A 16806-nucleotide genomic window follows, 5' to 3' on the forward strand; every position below is an offset into this window, starting at 1 on the left:
GCCACCCAGGTGCCCCTATAAATAAATAAACTTAAAAAAAATAATAATCAAAGACCGATCAAAGACCTGATCAAAGACTTCAGGTCCCTTGTCTTCCCAGAGGCATCGCTCTGATAAGTGAGAGAGCAGAGCCAGGGGTGGGGGGAAGGAGGAAGCCCACTTCCTTCTCTCCTTCAGCACCCACCGGCAGCCCCACGCAGTAAGGTTTGTGAGCCCGTTTATAGGTTAGGAAACCGAGGTTCAGGAAGCATTGTCACTTGGTCTCACTTCACTGTGCCCAGCCACAGGTACCGCGTCCCTAGGGCATCTGCTCTTTCCTGATACTACAGAAATGTCACCTGCAGTGACATTTTGAGTGGCTCCCTAAAACCCTTGCAGCAGGAGCTGTGCAAAGAGCTGGAAATACCCAACTCAGACAAAAGAAGCCTCGGGGCTTCCAAAGACTTGATCCGCGTTATTCCAGAGGGAACCTTTACAGCAGACAGGTAAAAACCCGGATTCTCTTTCTCCTTCCCCTTCCTTTTCTCTCCATTCTCCTTCTCCCCTTCTTTGTCGCTATCATTACAAAGCTTACCACGGACCATGTAACCTGTCTTATTCCAAATGTCCCAAACCCAACCCATACTGGTCGAATCCTATTTTCAAACTAGATTTGAACCCAAGAGAAAAACAATTGGAAAAAAAAAACCCCACAAAAACCTGATCTTGTCCCAACACCATGATTCAATCTATTGTTGTTCTTTCTACCGGTTTTCTTGGATGAAGAAATGAGCTGGAAAACAATATTTGCACAATTACGATTCAACCTTCCCAAACAATTGCCATTGTCCCGAACACAAATGGCCAAGAATCGTCACAACGCACTTGTTACCAAGGAAAATCAGGTGACATTTCCAGCTTGCTGGTCGCAATGGGCACCTGTCACCTCCCAGTTCCTGGCCCCGTAGCCACATTAGCAAAATGATCCTTTGGTTCCCTTGTTTGGCTGCTTCTAGCGTTTAGAGTCTCAGATTAGAAAATCATTTTGTTCTAGCCGTAGCCTCTTCCAAACGATAAAGTGTTGTTGTTATAAAACGGGAAGAGTTCCTTCACGCGTTCGTTCATTCATTCAACAAACATTGAGCGGGCGGTGTTGGGTGGTGAAAGAAACAGATGAGGTCTGTGCTCTTGACCTTACGGTCGATGGGAGTGTCTTGGTCAGCCCCTGACGTTGGAGGGGCTCCGCTCCACAAAGGAAGCCAGAGACCGCCGCTAATGGAGGTCCCGTGTCCGGGCGGGACTTGGGGGGGGGGGACAGAGACCCAGAGGGTCACATGGCAGATCACCTCCACTCACATGCTGTTGGCCAGAACCACTCACACGGTTCTGCCAGGGTGAAGAGTCGTCTCTGTTTGTTGAGCGGCCAATGGTCGGCCACGTGGCTGGGGACGGGCAATAAATGCATGAAGCAACAGACAAGGAAAACACCTGGGAAAAGGCGGCGCTGGGCCGATAATGGAGAACCTTCTGGGCCTTTTAAAGGTGACCATTTAAGGGCGCATCACACACCCCTTGTCATGGACCCCAGGGACCTAACCGTGACCTGCGGTGGTTCTTGTCCCTCCCCTTACCCCCAGGTTGGCCCTGTGTCATCCTGGGCCTTCCCCCTCCCCACACCATCTCCAGGGCCCTGCACGCCATGGCCAGGGCTCCCCTCTGGGTCTCCTGCCACGTCTGAGGTCAGGCAACGGGGAAACCCACCATACTTCCCTCAGGGAGTCTGGGAGGACGGCAGACGGCGGTTGTGGACGCCCGTCTCCAGCTCTGATTCTGAGGTCCCCTGGGCCCTGCCATTTCTGGGGGCCAGCCCCTTCTCTGAGTGCCCTGCTTCTTTAGGAACTGCTTCTCTGCAGTCACCGTGACTGGTTTGGACCGACGGTGCGGACCACGGTGACCCCAGCAGACTCACTGTTGCCTGAGGAAAGTCCACCCCTCCCTCTTTGTAACAGAATCCCTGTTTCATTCAGATGTTCACCGCCCCCCCCCCCCCCCCCCGGGACAGGTGACTTTGTCCTCAACTCAGAGACAAATACCAAATAGTTGAAGCCAATAGTTCTCCAACTCTGGTGGCATGCTAGAATATTATAATTTTCGGGACTTCTGAAAAGATAGTAACGCCTGGGATGGTGAACTTAAACATTTTTTTTTTAATTCTTTCTTTTTTCCTTTTTTTCCCCAAGTTTTTTTATTTATTTTTGAGAGAGAGTACACAAGCAGGGGAGGGTCAGAGAGAGAGGGAGAGACCCAGAATCCGAAGCAGGCTCCAGGCTCCAAGCTGTCAGCAGAGAGCCCGACGCAGGGTTTGAACCCACAAACCATGAGATCACAACCTGAGCAGAAGTTGGACATTCAACTGACTGAGCCACCCAGCGCCCTTTTTATTTTTTTTTAAGTGTTTATTTTATTTTTGAGAGACAAGTGATCAGGGGAGGGGCAGAGAGGGAGGGAGAGAGAAGATCAAAATCGGACTCTGAGCTGACAGCAGAGAGCCCAATGGGGGGCTCAAACGCATGGACCTCAAAATCACGACTTGGGTGGAAGTCAGACACTCAACCAACTGAGCCACCCAGGTGCTCCCTAATTCTTTATTTTTCAATATTTGCTATTGTTTATTTTATTTATTTTGAGAAAGAGAGAGAGTGGGGGAGAGACACAGAGAGAGAGAGAAGAATCCCAAGCAGGCTCTGCACTGTCGGCACAGAGCCTGACACGGGGCTCGATCCCATGAACCATAAGACCACAACCTGAGCCGAAATCAAGAGTCGGATGCTCAACCGACTGAGCCACCCAGGGGCCCCGTTTTCTTCCTTCCTTTCTTTTTCTTTCTTTCCTTCCTTCTTTCTCTCTTTCTTTCTTTCTTTCTTTCAAAAAAAGCAGTGTGAGGTTCAGAGATTTCCCATAAGCCCCCTGCCTCCACCCATACACAGCCTCCCCTGTATCAATATATGCATTTGTTATGACTGATGAACCTGCACAGGCATACCATTATCATGGATCCTGAGCTTTGATTCACGTTCCAGGGTGCAGCCTGGGCATTAATATGTTTGGGTTTTTTTTTTTTTGTTTAAGTTCCCCAACTGATTCTAATATACTGTCAGGGTTGAGAGCCCCGATGTAAGCCAATAATGAAGTGTGTTTTCCCAGCCGATGACTGATTCAGGATGAACATGGGATCCAGTTGTGGGCGACAGGGTCTGAGAGGAGGTCTACTGGGGGATTCTGGGAATAGTTTCTTCCCTGATAAAAATAGAAGCACACGAAGGAATGACTTCTCTTCTTAGAGGTTGGTGTGTCTGGACGTGACATTTGGAATAGTGCAGCCATCTTGTGACCAGGAGGACAGCCCCCTCCCCCACCCCCCATCCCCCGAGGCTAAGCAGACCTACCAAGAAGGATATGGCAGAAGGATGGGAACAACCTGGCTTTTCAAAGACATTATTAGGCTACTCTAGATACCCTGTTGTTGGAGTCTGTGTTATATGTGATAGCAAATTGTCCTTAAAACAATTTTTTTGAAGAGTATTTGCACTTATTCCCATTTGAAAGCTTGGAGGGAATCAACCATTTTCCCCACAACAGTCTCCAATCACTTCCCCTCCCCTCAGCTGGTGTCCATCTCTCTCCTCTTGGCTCTCTGTCCACTCCTTGTTCCAGTGTCTTCCAACCGGGTCTGGCTTGTTCCCCTACCTGAGACTCCTGCTTGTAATTTCCAGCAATTTGTCCCTCCCTCATCACCCCTCCCTAGCCCTGCAAGCAGGTGCCAGCTGAGCCTCCTGATTCTAAACACCCATGCCCACTGGCCGCTCACTTAGGCTGCTGCCCCCAAACTCTGTATCCTGTGGGGTGCCTGAGTGGCTCGGTCGGCTAAGCGTCTGACTTCAGCTCAGGTCATGATCTTGCGGTTCGCGAGTTCGAGCCCCACGCCGGGCTCTGTGCTGACAGCTCGGAGCCTAGAGCCTGCTTGGGATTCTCTGTCTCCCTCTCTCTCTCTGCTCCTGCCCTTCTCTCTCTCTCTCTCTCTCTCTCTCTCTCTCAAAAATACATAAACATTAAAAAAAAAGAAAGAAAGAAAGCTGCCAGCAGGAAGCAGAAATGGATGCTGAGAGCCAGCTGACCTTGGGCAGCACTGTGAACTTGGGGCAGATGACTGAGCCCCTGCAGCCTATTTCTTGGGGTATCAACACTTAACTCTTAGGATTAGTGTGAGGGTAGGATGAGTGATGGCAGGGAAAGCACCGGGCCGGCTGCCTTGTGAGAGGCTGATTAATTTTAGTTATTACTTTTGCTACTTTCTCCTGGGGTTCCCCGAGCCTGGGCCAGTCCCTTCATTCGCGAATAGGCACTGGAGGTCACTGGAGTTTGCAGGGAGGAGAGACGGAATGGCCCTGAGAGGGTGGCCCAGCAGTAGCCTTGGACGACCAAGGCCCTCGTTCAGCACTAGCCTCTCCCAACGCCCTGCCCTCCTGGCTCCTGCTGGCCGCACGCCAGGCCAGCAACTGTTGTCTCTCAGGCCAGGGGTGTGATATAACCCGCATCTTTGACTTTGTTTATACAAAATCTTGAAAACACCGGTTGGGTGTGGCTTTCACTGCTTGATTCCTTAGAGGCGATATGGGTTGTTTGGGCAGGCGAAGCAGCCACGTGTGCAGCAGCTGGCCAGGCTCAGAGCCAGGAGGAGGACAGGCTGGCAGTCTCTCGCCGGCCACTCCCTTCTGTGAGATCCAGAATGCCGAGTGCCTGGGGGCAGCCCCGCGCCCTCCCGACCCCCCACCCATCCCCATGCACATCTTCCAACCATGTTCACTATGGGACAGGACCCTCTGCCCCTGGTTCCTGCCTGGCCCTCAAGTTCTCTACCCCTCTGCCAGAGGCCAAGCGTGCTCTAGGCCTCTGTCCATTCTTCCAACTGGCTTCAGCCTCTTAGCAAAGCAGAAGGAGAGAGAGACAGACAGAGCATGAGTGGGCGAGGGGCAGAGAGAGAGGGAGACAGAATCCGAGCTGTCAGCACAGTGCCCGACGCAGGGCTCGAACTCACGAGCCGCGAGATCATGACCTGAGCCGAAGCTTAACCGACTGAGCCACCCAGGCGCCCCTGACCCAGGCTTTTAAATAGCAAGATGGGGAGAAAGATCACACCCCCTGTTCCCTCATACGACAATGATGCCCCACAGGTGCCAAGCTTCTGGAACAACTGCCTCATCCATGCTGGGAATGCTGCCCAGGCCTGGTCCCAGGGTGCTACGTTCACAGAACATCTTCCCTTTGAGTCAGGGCCAGACATGAGCTCACAAGTCCTCATGTGATCTTCTGGTAAATAAATGTTCGTGCTGGTGGCTCTTTCGTTTGAAAGACAACAGCTCTCTGTTCCCCTGAAGCTTGTCTGCCTAGTAGGAGTTTACAGGGTCGGGGACTGGAAGAAACTAGGATAACGACCTCTCTGTGTCGGGAGGGCGAAGGAGTGAGACCACAGAAGGCCCAGCACCCACTCCAGCTGTGCCCTGGCTGGAGGAACATTCCAACACTGAGTTCTTTTTCAGAGAACAGGCCAACAGCTGCTAGACAGAAAAAAGTTTTCTCCCCTTTTCTGCTCCAAAGCCGTGCCCAGTGTGACGAGGTTTGGAAGGTGACCGCAGGACAGACAAACCATGACTCCTGTATCCCAGGCCCAGGGCAGACATCACGAGTTAATCGCTGAACCGTCTGTGGTTCTCCGTACAGCCGGGAGCAGGCCGGAGAAAAGCTCTCACCCCGGATGTAGTAGAAAGACATATACTTCAGTATAAAACAGATCCAGCCTCCCATTCCGGCCCTGCCACTTTGTTTGAGCAAGCACTTGGCTTTCGTGTTCTTATCTGTAAATCAGAAATAAGCCTATATCTACCTGGCAAGGTCGGTGGAAGATCAAATTCGATAACGGGTCCAGTGCTGCTCGCCCGTGCGCGCTTGTTGGAGGGACGCCTGTTTCTACACGCACCCTGACATCGACACATACACTCCTACACTCCACGCAAACATAGTCTGCATGAAATCTGTAGGGATGAAAGGCCACAAGCACAGCTCACGTTTTCTCTCGGGTCTTCATCTCCTCCTCCTGCTTCCCCTTCTCCAAAAAGGGTGTAACGCCCATCACAACATTTGTTATGAAGATTATGCAACCTACTTAAGAAACCCGAGAAGGGCTCCGGGCTGTCAGCACAGAACCCAAGGCAGGGCTTGAACTCATGACCTCTGAGATCATGACCTGAGAGCCGAAATCAGACGCTTAACCGACTGAGCCACCCAGGCGCCCCACCAGAGTCTGTGGGGTTTTTTTGTTTTTTTTTTTGTTTTTTTTACCGTATTATGAGTCAAGGACCAGATTTTAAGAAAGAAAGAAAAAAGTCCCTAATATCTATTAAATGTCTACTATGTTCCAGGCACTTCTGTGTACGTTAGCTCGTTGATTTCTTGTAGCAACACCTTCTGTGAGGCTTAGACTTTTTTCATTTTTAATTTGTGGCAAAAAAAACCACACACAACATAAAATTAGTCATCTTCAAGATTTTAAAGTGTTTCGTTCAGTAGGGTTACGTATTACGTATTTTTGTGCAACCGATCTCCAGAACCTTTTTTTTTTTTAGCTTTGCCAAACTGAAACTCTATCCCCACTAAACGACTCCCCATCCTCCCCTGCGCTCAGCCCCCGGCACCCACCATTTTATTTTGTGTGACTTTGACTCTGCTAGGTACCTCGTAGAGGTGTATCATTTATTTTTTTAAATTTTTTTAATGCTTATTTTTTTTATTTTTGAGAGAGAGAGAGTGTGTGCGGGGGAGGGACAGAGAGAGAGAGAGGTGGGGGGGGAGACACAGAATCTGAAGCAGGCTCCAGGCTCTGAGCCGTCGGCACAGACCCTGACGTGGGGCTCGAACCCACGAACCGTGAGATCACAACCTGAGCTGAAGTCAGACGCTCAACCGACTGAGCCACCCAGGCGCCCCAAGGTAGCTCGTTTATGTTTTTGAGACCGACTTACTTCACCTAACACGGTGTGTGTTCAACGTTTGTAACGTTCACGTGTGTTGTGTGGCCCGTGTCAGAATTCCTTCCTTTTTAAGGATGAATGACTGCCCATTGTAGGTATAGACTGCGTTTTGTTTGATCCTTTATCCCTCAGCGGACACGTGGGTTGTCTCCTCTTGGGGCCATGATGAGTAACGCTGCTGTAAACAAGGACCGTACAAGCATGTTTGAGTCCCTGCTTTCAATTCGTTCGGGTCTACACCCAGAAGTGGCATGGCTGGACCGTGGGGTCATTCCGTTTATGTCACGCCCTTGTCAGGAAGAACAAACCCGACGAGAATCAGTGCCTTGCCCACATTCCGCGGACGTGGCAGAATCAGGATTTAACCCGCCTGATGTAACTGAGCTGCCCTTACAGACTTCCCTGTCTCCGGCTGAAAGACAACATGAGGCCCGATTAAAAACTGGGAAGAGTGTAGTTGAGTCGAAATCTACTCGAATCAGGCAGGGCCAGACCGGAAATGCTGAGGAACACTCCAGACGGGAGCCCCGGGGAGAGCCCCGTCCTTGGGTTTTGACTTCTTAACCTTGAAGCATTTATAGGCTTGGGGTTTGGTTTGCTTCAATGGGCTACGAAGACATTAGACTTCGGTCTGATGTTGTGTTCGTTTCGTTGCAGCGACTCTTCCCTCCCAGGCTGGCATGCGACCTGACGGGTCAGGAAAGGTCTTGCTAGGTGGTTGGGGAGCCTCCTTGGCCCTTCGTGGGCAAGACCCATGTCTCTGCCTCTCATTGGGTCTGCTCATCTCTTTGCTCCTTCCAAATCGGCTGCCTCTGCCGCCTAGGGCTCCAGTGACCCTCTTAGCTTGGGATTTCACACAGCGGTGCCCAGGCCTAGCAGGTGCCAGCTTCTCCAAACTTACAGGTCTCCGGCCACCTTCTTCACCAGGAACCTTCTGTCAGGCCCAAGTGCAAAGTCCCAGGAGAGTGAATCTGAGTGGCCCAGCCTGGAGGCGATCACGCGGCACACGGGACCACCCCCTTCCGGGCACTGTGAGGGGGTAGGGGCCTGGTGTCCCGGTGTCTGCGCGGGGTGTCCCCTGGGTGGCCTCTCTCTGGGCGAGGTCCACGAGCTGCCCCTGCCCACCAGCGTGACCGGGCAGTGTCCCCCGGGCTCAGTAATCCGGGCCATCTGCACACAGGCTGGGCTGAATTACGGCTTGTTTTTAAATAAAGGCAAGTTTATTCCCACCATTCAGCCGCCTGGAGCCAAGGCCCAGCTTCCTGTTTGCGCTCCCGGCTGGGTCACGCTCTAGCGCCGGAGGCAGGTGCACTGGCTGGGCCTTGCTTTGACCTCAGAGAGCCCCTTGCGTGAGGCCAGTCCCAGTCACTCCCTGCTTGTGGACAACAGTGGTCCCTAGTCCCCCGGCAGCCCTTGGGAGGGATCTCCGCAGCCCTGCGCCCAAACCTTCAGGCCCTGCTCCCTGGATGGCTCCTGCTGGTGGCCAGACAGACCCCGTCCGGCAAGGCTGAGGAAGTCCCTGGGCTCCTACAGCACAAACAGCCACTTCCTGACCATGAGGTTCCCCCTAGGATAAGCCTTTCTGGGAGCTGAGATCTCTGAGCCCACCAAATCCTCCAACAGTGGGATCCCTCCCTCCCTCGCTCTCTCCTGTTCCAGGGATTCGGCACATTTCAAAGGTGTGGGTGCTTCTGTGATTCCTTAAGTTCGAAGCTGAGGAGGGCTCTGGGGCACAGCAGACACGTCCTGGGGGAGAGGGAAGTGGTGGGGAGCGAGGGGGAGGCCCAGGGGCTCCAGCGCCCGGCCCCTCACCCACAAGCAGCCCCCCCAGCTGTCCCTTCTGATGCCTCAGGGTACGGAAGGTCTGACGCCACTTCCCAGACACGGGGGCGTGGGCCTTTCGACCTCCTACCCCTTTTCTTCCCATACCAGGAAGAGGCCTTGACTTCACCCAGGGCAGGTGCTAGAACAGTCCCTGACATGTAGAAGAACTCAAGGGGAAAAAAAACGTGCTTGTCAATGAACGTGCCTCTGGGACGTTCTGTGCCTCTGTGCCTTTGCACAGAACAGCTCCCGGGGCTTGTCTCCCCGCGATGGGAATTTTAAAAAGCACAACTCCTGAGGGTTAGATTCGGAAATTGTGGAAATTTCTAAACAAGGAGGACCCAGGTGAGTGAAGGGCCAAGGAGAAATCTTCATTCACACCAGCACGGCCACCAAGGGCCTGGAATATTGAGGAAGGAAAGGGTGGTCCTGGCCTGGGAGACGTGAATAGCCCTCTCTCCACCTCCCTCTCTCTTCCCTGCCCTCTGGAAGCCTTGTGACAGCCCTGGACTGGTCTCACCCCTCCGCTCTCTCCCTCCGAGGAGTTGCTCATCCTGACAGGCAGAGGACTCTCGTGTCCTGGCTCGGGATCCTGCAGTGACACCAGGAACGTCCAGATGTCTGGGGCTGATGTTCTGGAGGGCCTCCCGCCAGCGAAGCACCTCCCTGCACCCACAGATGGGGCCCTCGCCACCCCTCCTTCCCTCTGCCCCCTCCAAGTGCCCGCTTCTGCTCCTTCTGGTCCTGGGCTCCTGGTGAGCTGGCCTGGCCTGGCCCTACCTGCTGTCTCTCCGTCCTTCAGGACCTCCAAGTGCACCTGCTGGGCCTGGTGGCACCAGGCGGACCTGGGGTTTGAATCGGGTTCAGACAGGCCCCAGTGTGGACTTTGCCTGGTCCACACAATCTGTCAGAGCCTCTGGCCCCACGCCAGGCATGGGGCCAACCCCCCTGGGGTTGTCAGTCCATTAAGCAGCCGACTCTTGATTTCGGCTCAGGTCGTGATCTGGTTTGTGTGTTTGTGGATCATGGTTTGTGGGTTCGAGTCTTGTGTTGGGCTCTGTGCTGAGAGCCTGGAGTCTGCTTCAGATTCTGTGTCTCCCTCTCTGCCCCTCCCCCGACCTCACTCTGTCTCTCTCTGGCTCTCAAAAATAAATAAACATTGAACAAAACTAATAAAGAATAAACAGCTTTATTGAGCTATAGCTCACCCCTTTCGAGTATACAATTCAATAACTTTGAGTGTATTCACAGGATATTCACAACTGGAGAACGCTGTCATCACCCCCTAAAGAAGCCCTGGACCCCTTAGCTGTCACCTCCCCTTCCCCCCACCCCTCCCCCAGCCCCTGGAAATCACTTCCTCTTCTGGATATTTCATCTAAGTGGAACGGTATACTATTTGGTCTTTCGTGACTGACTTCTTTCAAGGCTCATCCACAATGTAACAGGTGTCTGTACTCCATGCGTTTTTATGGCGGAATAAAATTCCAGTGTTGGCTGGACCTCTCTTTGTTCCTCCCTTTATCGGCCGATGCACGCCCGAGTGTCTCCACTTTTCGGTGGCTGTGAAGGGTGCCACCACTGCATTCTTAAACTAAAGGTGCATGGAGGGGGGAGGGCATTTTCCTTAGAAATCTCAGCAAATATTACCTTTTTAAAATTTTTATTTATTTTATTTCTTGTTTTTTGAGAGAGAGAGAGAGCCCAAGTGGGGGCGGGGGAGGGGCAGAGGGGGAGGGAGAGAATCCCAAGCAGGTTCCACACTCACAGAGCCCAACACGGGGCTTGATCCCACGACCACGAGATCATGACCTAAGCCAAAATCCAGAATGGGATGCTTAACCGACTGAGCCACCCAGGTGCCCCTTGTCTACTGTTTTTCATACACTTAAAAAAAATTTTTTTTGATGTTTTATTTTATTTATTTATTTTTAGTTTAATGTGTTTTATTTAATTTTTTTCAAAAAAATTTTTAAACGTTTATTTACCTTTGAGACAGAGAGAGACAGAGCATGAATGGGGGAGGGTCAGAGAGAGAGGGAGACACAGAATCCGAAACAGGCTCCAGGCTCTGAGCCGTCAGCCCAGAGCCGGACGCGGGGCTCGAACTCACAGACTGCGAGATCGTGACCTGAGTTGAAGTCGGACGCTTAACCGACTGAGCCACCCAGGCGCCCCTGGCTTAATGTGTTTTAATAGCAAACTTACAGGAACAGCACAGAAGACAGACAACATTAAAAACATGTACTTGCATGTAGGACAACTCAGAAAGGTATAGTGAATGGATGGCATCTGCCGTATGATAAAAATGCTACAAACACCATTTAGGTGCCGTCAATAAGAAATTTACTTGTTTTAAAAAAAAAAAATCCAAATGCTGGCATTGTCCAGAAAAATGTAACAGGTTTATTTATAACTGTTATAAAGTTGAACTGCTGACACGTGTTCACTGAAGCATTCCGACTTGCATTCATGCTTTATGTCCCCGCATTTGTATTAAAAATTCACAAATGAAAATGGAAAAACTGCCAATACCTGATTTCTGTCCCCGATTTTTCCATTTGCAATCATATACTTCGGTACCTTCTGACCCCATGGGGGGGAAAAATATCCAACGTTCAGAACTACCAACAACGGGAAGAAGAGAAAAAAAAATTTTTTTGTTTTTCAAAGAATGAAATGTTTTCCATCAGAGTGGATTCTTAAGCACGTTCTCCATGTATGCCGCGCGCTGGCTGGATGTCTTTTGGAATAACTGTCACACGTTTGGCTTGGATGGGCACACAGGTTGGTGTCTTCCAAGAGGCCCACCGGGTAGGCCTCCCTTGCCTCCTGCAAAGCACCGATAGCCGCGCTCTGGAAGCGCAGGTGTGTTTTGAAGTCCTGAGCAATCTCTCGCACCAGACGCTGGAAAGGAAGTTTGCGGATCGAAGTTTGTCTAATTTCGCGGAGTGCCGCGGTACCAGGCCCGTAACGATGAGGTTTCTTCACCCCTCCGGTAGAGGGCGCACTCTTGCGAGCGGCTTTTGCAGCCAGTTGCTTCCTCGGTGCTTTACCCACCCCCCCACCCCCCCACCCCGGGTCCATTTGCGGGCAGTCTGCTTTGCACAAGCCGTGGCGCTGAGACCTCCTCACTTAGCCCCCTTCTCCTTCGGCTGGAGCTCGGCGAGCTAGAGGCGGCGCTGGCGTGTTTTTTTTGTTTGTTTGTTTGTTTGGTTGGTTGGTTGGTTTTTTTTGAGAGAGACAGAATGGGGGGAGCAGGGAAGGGGCAGAGAGAGAGGGGGAGACACAGAATCCAAAGCAGGCTCCAGGCTCCCAGCTGTCAGCACAGAGCCCAGCTCGGGGCTCGAACCCACGAACCGTGAGATCCTGACCTGAGCCGAAGTCGGTCGCTCAACCGACTGAGCCACCCAGGCGGCCATAATAGACTTTACTTTTTACAACATTTTTATGTGTATATAAAAATTGTACAGAACATGTAGAGTTTTATTTCCACTCTCCGTCTCCCCCAGTTTCCCCTATTATTGATTCCTTGCAGGAGGACAATACATTTATTATAACTAAGGAACCAATGTTAGTACATTCTATTAATTAAACTCTGTAATTTACATTAGGGTTCACTCCCGATGTTGTGTGTTCTGGGGGGGGTTGACAAATATACAAGAACATGGATCCACCATTGTAGTATCATACAGAATAGTTACACTGCCCTAGAAGTCCTCATTCCCTGCCGTTCATTCCTCCCTCTCCCCTAAGCCCTGGCAACCACAGATCTTTCTACTGTCTCCATAGTTTTGCCTTTTCCGGAATGTCCTATAGTTGGGATCTTACAGTAGACAGCGTTTCCAGATTGGCTTCTTTCACCTAGCAACCTGCATTTAAGGTTGCTCGGTGTCCTTTCATGGCTTGAGAGCTCATTTCTTTCTAGTGCCGAATAATGTTCGTTTTTATTCCTGCAAACGTTTTCCCAGTCGGAAATGCCCCTACCATCTTTGGCTCCTGGAGCCTTGCCCTTGGCAGGGCCTAGGTGGGGGCCTCGCTGTGCCCGCTGGGGCTTCGACAGCTGGCTCTGTCCCTCTCCCTTACCTGTCAGGACTGGGCTCTAGGCGTTTCTGTGGGGAAGATGCCCCGTGAAGCTTTGTGGGAGGAGGGAGGGGGGAAAGAAGGAAGGGGTGAGGCCTGGAGGGAAAAGGTGCTGGGTGGAGGCAGAGAGAGAAGGAGGCAGCTGCCTTGGGGGCGCCGGGGTGACCTCAGGCATTTTGGTCAGGCAGATGTTGGTCACCGCTCAGCTGGAGGCCTGGGGACAGGCAGGAGGCCGACCTTATCCTTCCCAGCTGTCCTTTGTTCTGAAGATGTGTGGAGCTGAGGGACTGGAAGGCCAGAGTCCCCACTCTTCCCAGTGGGTAACTGGGAGTCCTCCAGTCACAGGGCAGTGAGAAGGGGTCAGAGAGAGAAACTCTGGTTCCCCGGCCCGGGCGGTACGGGGCTCCGGGCAGCCAAAGGGCAAATAACAGGTTCAGGCCTGGTAAAGTGTAACCAAGTGAAGAAAGGTTAACAGAGGCCCCAACATCCACGGTATCTGGCAGGACCCCCCGCCCTCAGCCAATCAGTTACCCGACGGCAGATCCAGGGACCGGGCCCACCCCCAACAGGACTCGTGCTGGCATTTGCTGCTGCTGCTGGCCTGTGGCAGGTGCGGGGGCCTGAGGCCCCCCCACCCTGAGTTTTCTGGGCCATGTGAGTTGTCCGGGCCAGTGGCTTCTAGTGCAGTTCCAGACGTGTCTCCTTACCCCATGGCTGTGAGTTGAGCCCTTCTTGTGAGCCCTCCAGGTGCCTTGCGGACAGTGGAAACCAACTTCAGGCTCCCCCTCCTTAGTTGAAAGCCTCCTTAACCTCGGGGTGTGTTGAGGGGGTCTTGCAATGTCTCCCCCTTCCCCTTCTTTCTTTTCCCGCCTCCTACTGTTCCCAGGACTTTGTGAGCTTAGGTCCTTCCTCCCTGTGGGGGGTCCTGGGCAGGCCTGAGCCCCCCTCCCCACTGTGTGCAGGAGACTTTAATCTGCTCCACCCTTGCGGGGTGGGGGGGTGGTCGGGGGGAATGGGCTGGACAGGGGAGAGGAGACAGGAAGAGCAGAGACGGGAGGGGGGAGGGGAGCGAGTGTGCCTTTGGAGAGTCACAGAGGCGACAGGTGGTCTGCCATTCTTCCCATCGGGGAGCAGAAGCCGTTAGGTCTGGGCAAGCCCTGTGATTAGCCCTGGCCAACGGGCAGAAGTGACCTGTGTAACTTTCCAGGCTGTGTCTTGACATGAGCGTACTTTCCTCCATGCACTTCTGGAATGTTCTCTCCTCAAGCCAACCCCGTGTGGTGAGAAGCCCAAGCTGCCCAGGGAGGCCCTGTGAAGGAAGATGCAAGTAGGCAGTATGCCAGCCTCCGCAGAGCGGGCTACCGACAGCAGGCACCCCCTTCTGGAACTGTCCAGGCTGGGCCGGGCCGGCCCTACCAACTTGTAACCAAAAGAGCCAGCTGATCCGAGCAGCCTAGTAGACTCGTGATACAAGTGGTGGCTGACTTAAGACGGTAAGTGTGGGGCTCATTTACTATGCAGGACATGCGGGTGATTTATCTGTACAGCATCCTGTCTTTGGGGGGAACCCCCTGCCCCATCCAGGGGGCACAGCTCACCCCTTCCCACCCACTCCTCTTCCCTTCCCAGCGCTGGCTGGCTCCTGCTCCTGTTTCCCAGAATTGGCCCCTGGGACTGAAGGTGTTGTCTTAAAAGCCCTGGGTCCAAAGTTGCCCTGATTCTCTTGTTTTCACGGCTGGCTGCTCAGCTTTCTTCAGCCAATCATCACCGGCCAATCATTATTCCCTGCGCATTCCCTCCCTCTCCCTCCCCACCTCCTCGCTCTTCGGGCATTATCTCAAGTCAGCTCCTCCTGTTTCCACCAAAGAACTGTGATTGACCCCGAAACTGAAATTGGTGCGAGGGAGGACATTGTAGGTCACCATGCCCCTGGGAGGAAGGTCACCAGGGAAGTAACAGGCTCCGTGAGGTCACCGGGGATTCACGGTCCTGATACCAGGAACTGAACTGCTGATCGATGTGGTGTCTGCTTCTCTGAGGCCGCAGGGGATGCGGGACAGGAGGGTGGCACACTGGTCCCCGTGGTGCTGGACAACTTGGCGGGGGGGCGCCGACACCCCTGGGCTCTCACCTCCCTGGGGGACGGCACTCCACATTGGCTGTCGCAGCTGGAGTCCCAGAAAACCAGACTGGGAGGCTGAGTCTGCAGGTGGCTGAACAGACACACAGCAGAATTTATAGTCACTTGGAAGTGGGAGGCGGTGGGGGGGGGGGGCGGTTAGTAGTGGGGTGTAGGGTGTTCCTTGAAAAAGTCTGGAAGCACAGTCACATGGGAGCATTTGGAGGACTCTTCCTGGAGGAAGCAGTTCCCACCGTGCCGCTGGGCCTGAGGCAGCGACCCTGCAATGCTACCGGGGCTCTAATGCCTTGTTCCTAACCACCCCCCCACCCCGGTCTGGACACCCACCCAGGGCCTGAAAGGAGTGTGAGAAAGAATAGCTTTATCCAGAAGGAAATGTAGGAATTATTAGCTTATGCAAAAATGCTGGGGAATATTGTGGGAAATGCTTTGGGGACGCCCAACCAAGGAGCTGCCTTCTGGAGAACGAGCTGGCCCTGACCTGCTGCGGCTTAGTGCCCCACTGGTCTGCACGGGTAAAGCCTGACCGGAAGCAGTCGGAAGGTTCTGGACGCAGGCCATTTGCACCATATACCTTCCATCCTGGTGGGGGCGGGTTTGCCTTCATTAAACCAGACTTTGGATTTAGATTTGCTCGCCTGCCCCACACCCGCGGGGTTCACGGAGGGCACCCCCACCCCCACCGCTGGGGACTCCCACAAAACATGGATTCTGACCACAGAAGTCACTTCGCGGCTGCAGGAGTAAGGCAGTGGACTTAGGCTGGTGGGGTCACTGCTCCCGCCACATGGCTCCCTGTCTGGGGACAGCAGGTGTCAGAAGAGACTCCTGAGGCCCAGGTGCCCTGAAGGAAGGTTTTTGGCCGCCCTCTCAGAAGCGGAAGCCAAACCAGCCAAGAAGGGGCCAAAGGTGAGGAGAACCGGAAAAGGCACTGGAGAATCAACATCATAAATACTGGTGATGAGCTTATTACTAGGGCGTTGTGGCTTTTACCCGTTGCCCTGCCTTTTTTGGGTCGTATCCTAATAATTACAATGGTAATAAAACGTCTTCTCTTTCCCCTTTGTCCGTGGCAGCTAACTTTACTGTTTAGTGTGCAGGTTGTAGAAATTTGCGCTAGGAGCTCGACAGAATGAGGGAAGGAATATCCATCACACAGCAGGTGCACAAGCCAGGGGAGCATTTGGGATTCTGCGCGAAGACCAGGTCTGTGCGTGCATGTGGGGAGCAGCGAGTGGACAGGGTGTGTGAGATGTGGGTTGGAATGCACATCTTTGGTTTTTTTCATCCTCACTCCTCTCCTTTGGCGGGGGCCGGGGGGGGGGGTCTGCTCCTCCCTCCCTCCCTCTCTCTGTGCAGCTCGCACATCCCGAAGCCTGATCCAGGACTGGGCCAAGTACGGTGGTAGTTATGAGCCTCCCATGGTCTGGTCTGCCCTGCCTGTCCTTGGTAGGTCGTAGGCCACCCCTGAGTGGAAGAGAAAGAAGGTGAACTGGTCGGGCCAGAGAGGAACCTGGAAAAAAAATGGAGGGCGAGAGGGGTGAGCGGTTTGCCCAAGTGGGGTCACCCTGGCTCTCGGGGATGCTGCCCAAAGGGATGGTGGGCAGAGGCCGGGCTGGGGGTCCCTCCCCAGGTATCCTAGCTCCTGGCTCCAGGCCACTGCCCCCTCCCACCATACGACTCCCGGGGCAGAGC

This window comes from Prionailurus viverrinus, chromosome E1 (assembly GCF_022837055.1).
Source record: "Prionailurus viverrinus isolate Anna chromosome E1, UM_Priviv_1.0, whole genome shotgun sequence".
In the NCBI taxonomy this organism is placed as follows: Eukaryota; Metazoa; Chordata; class Mammalia; order Carnivora; family Felidae; genus Prionailurus; species Prionailurus viverrinus.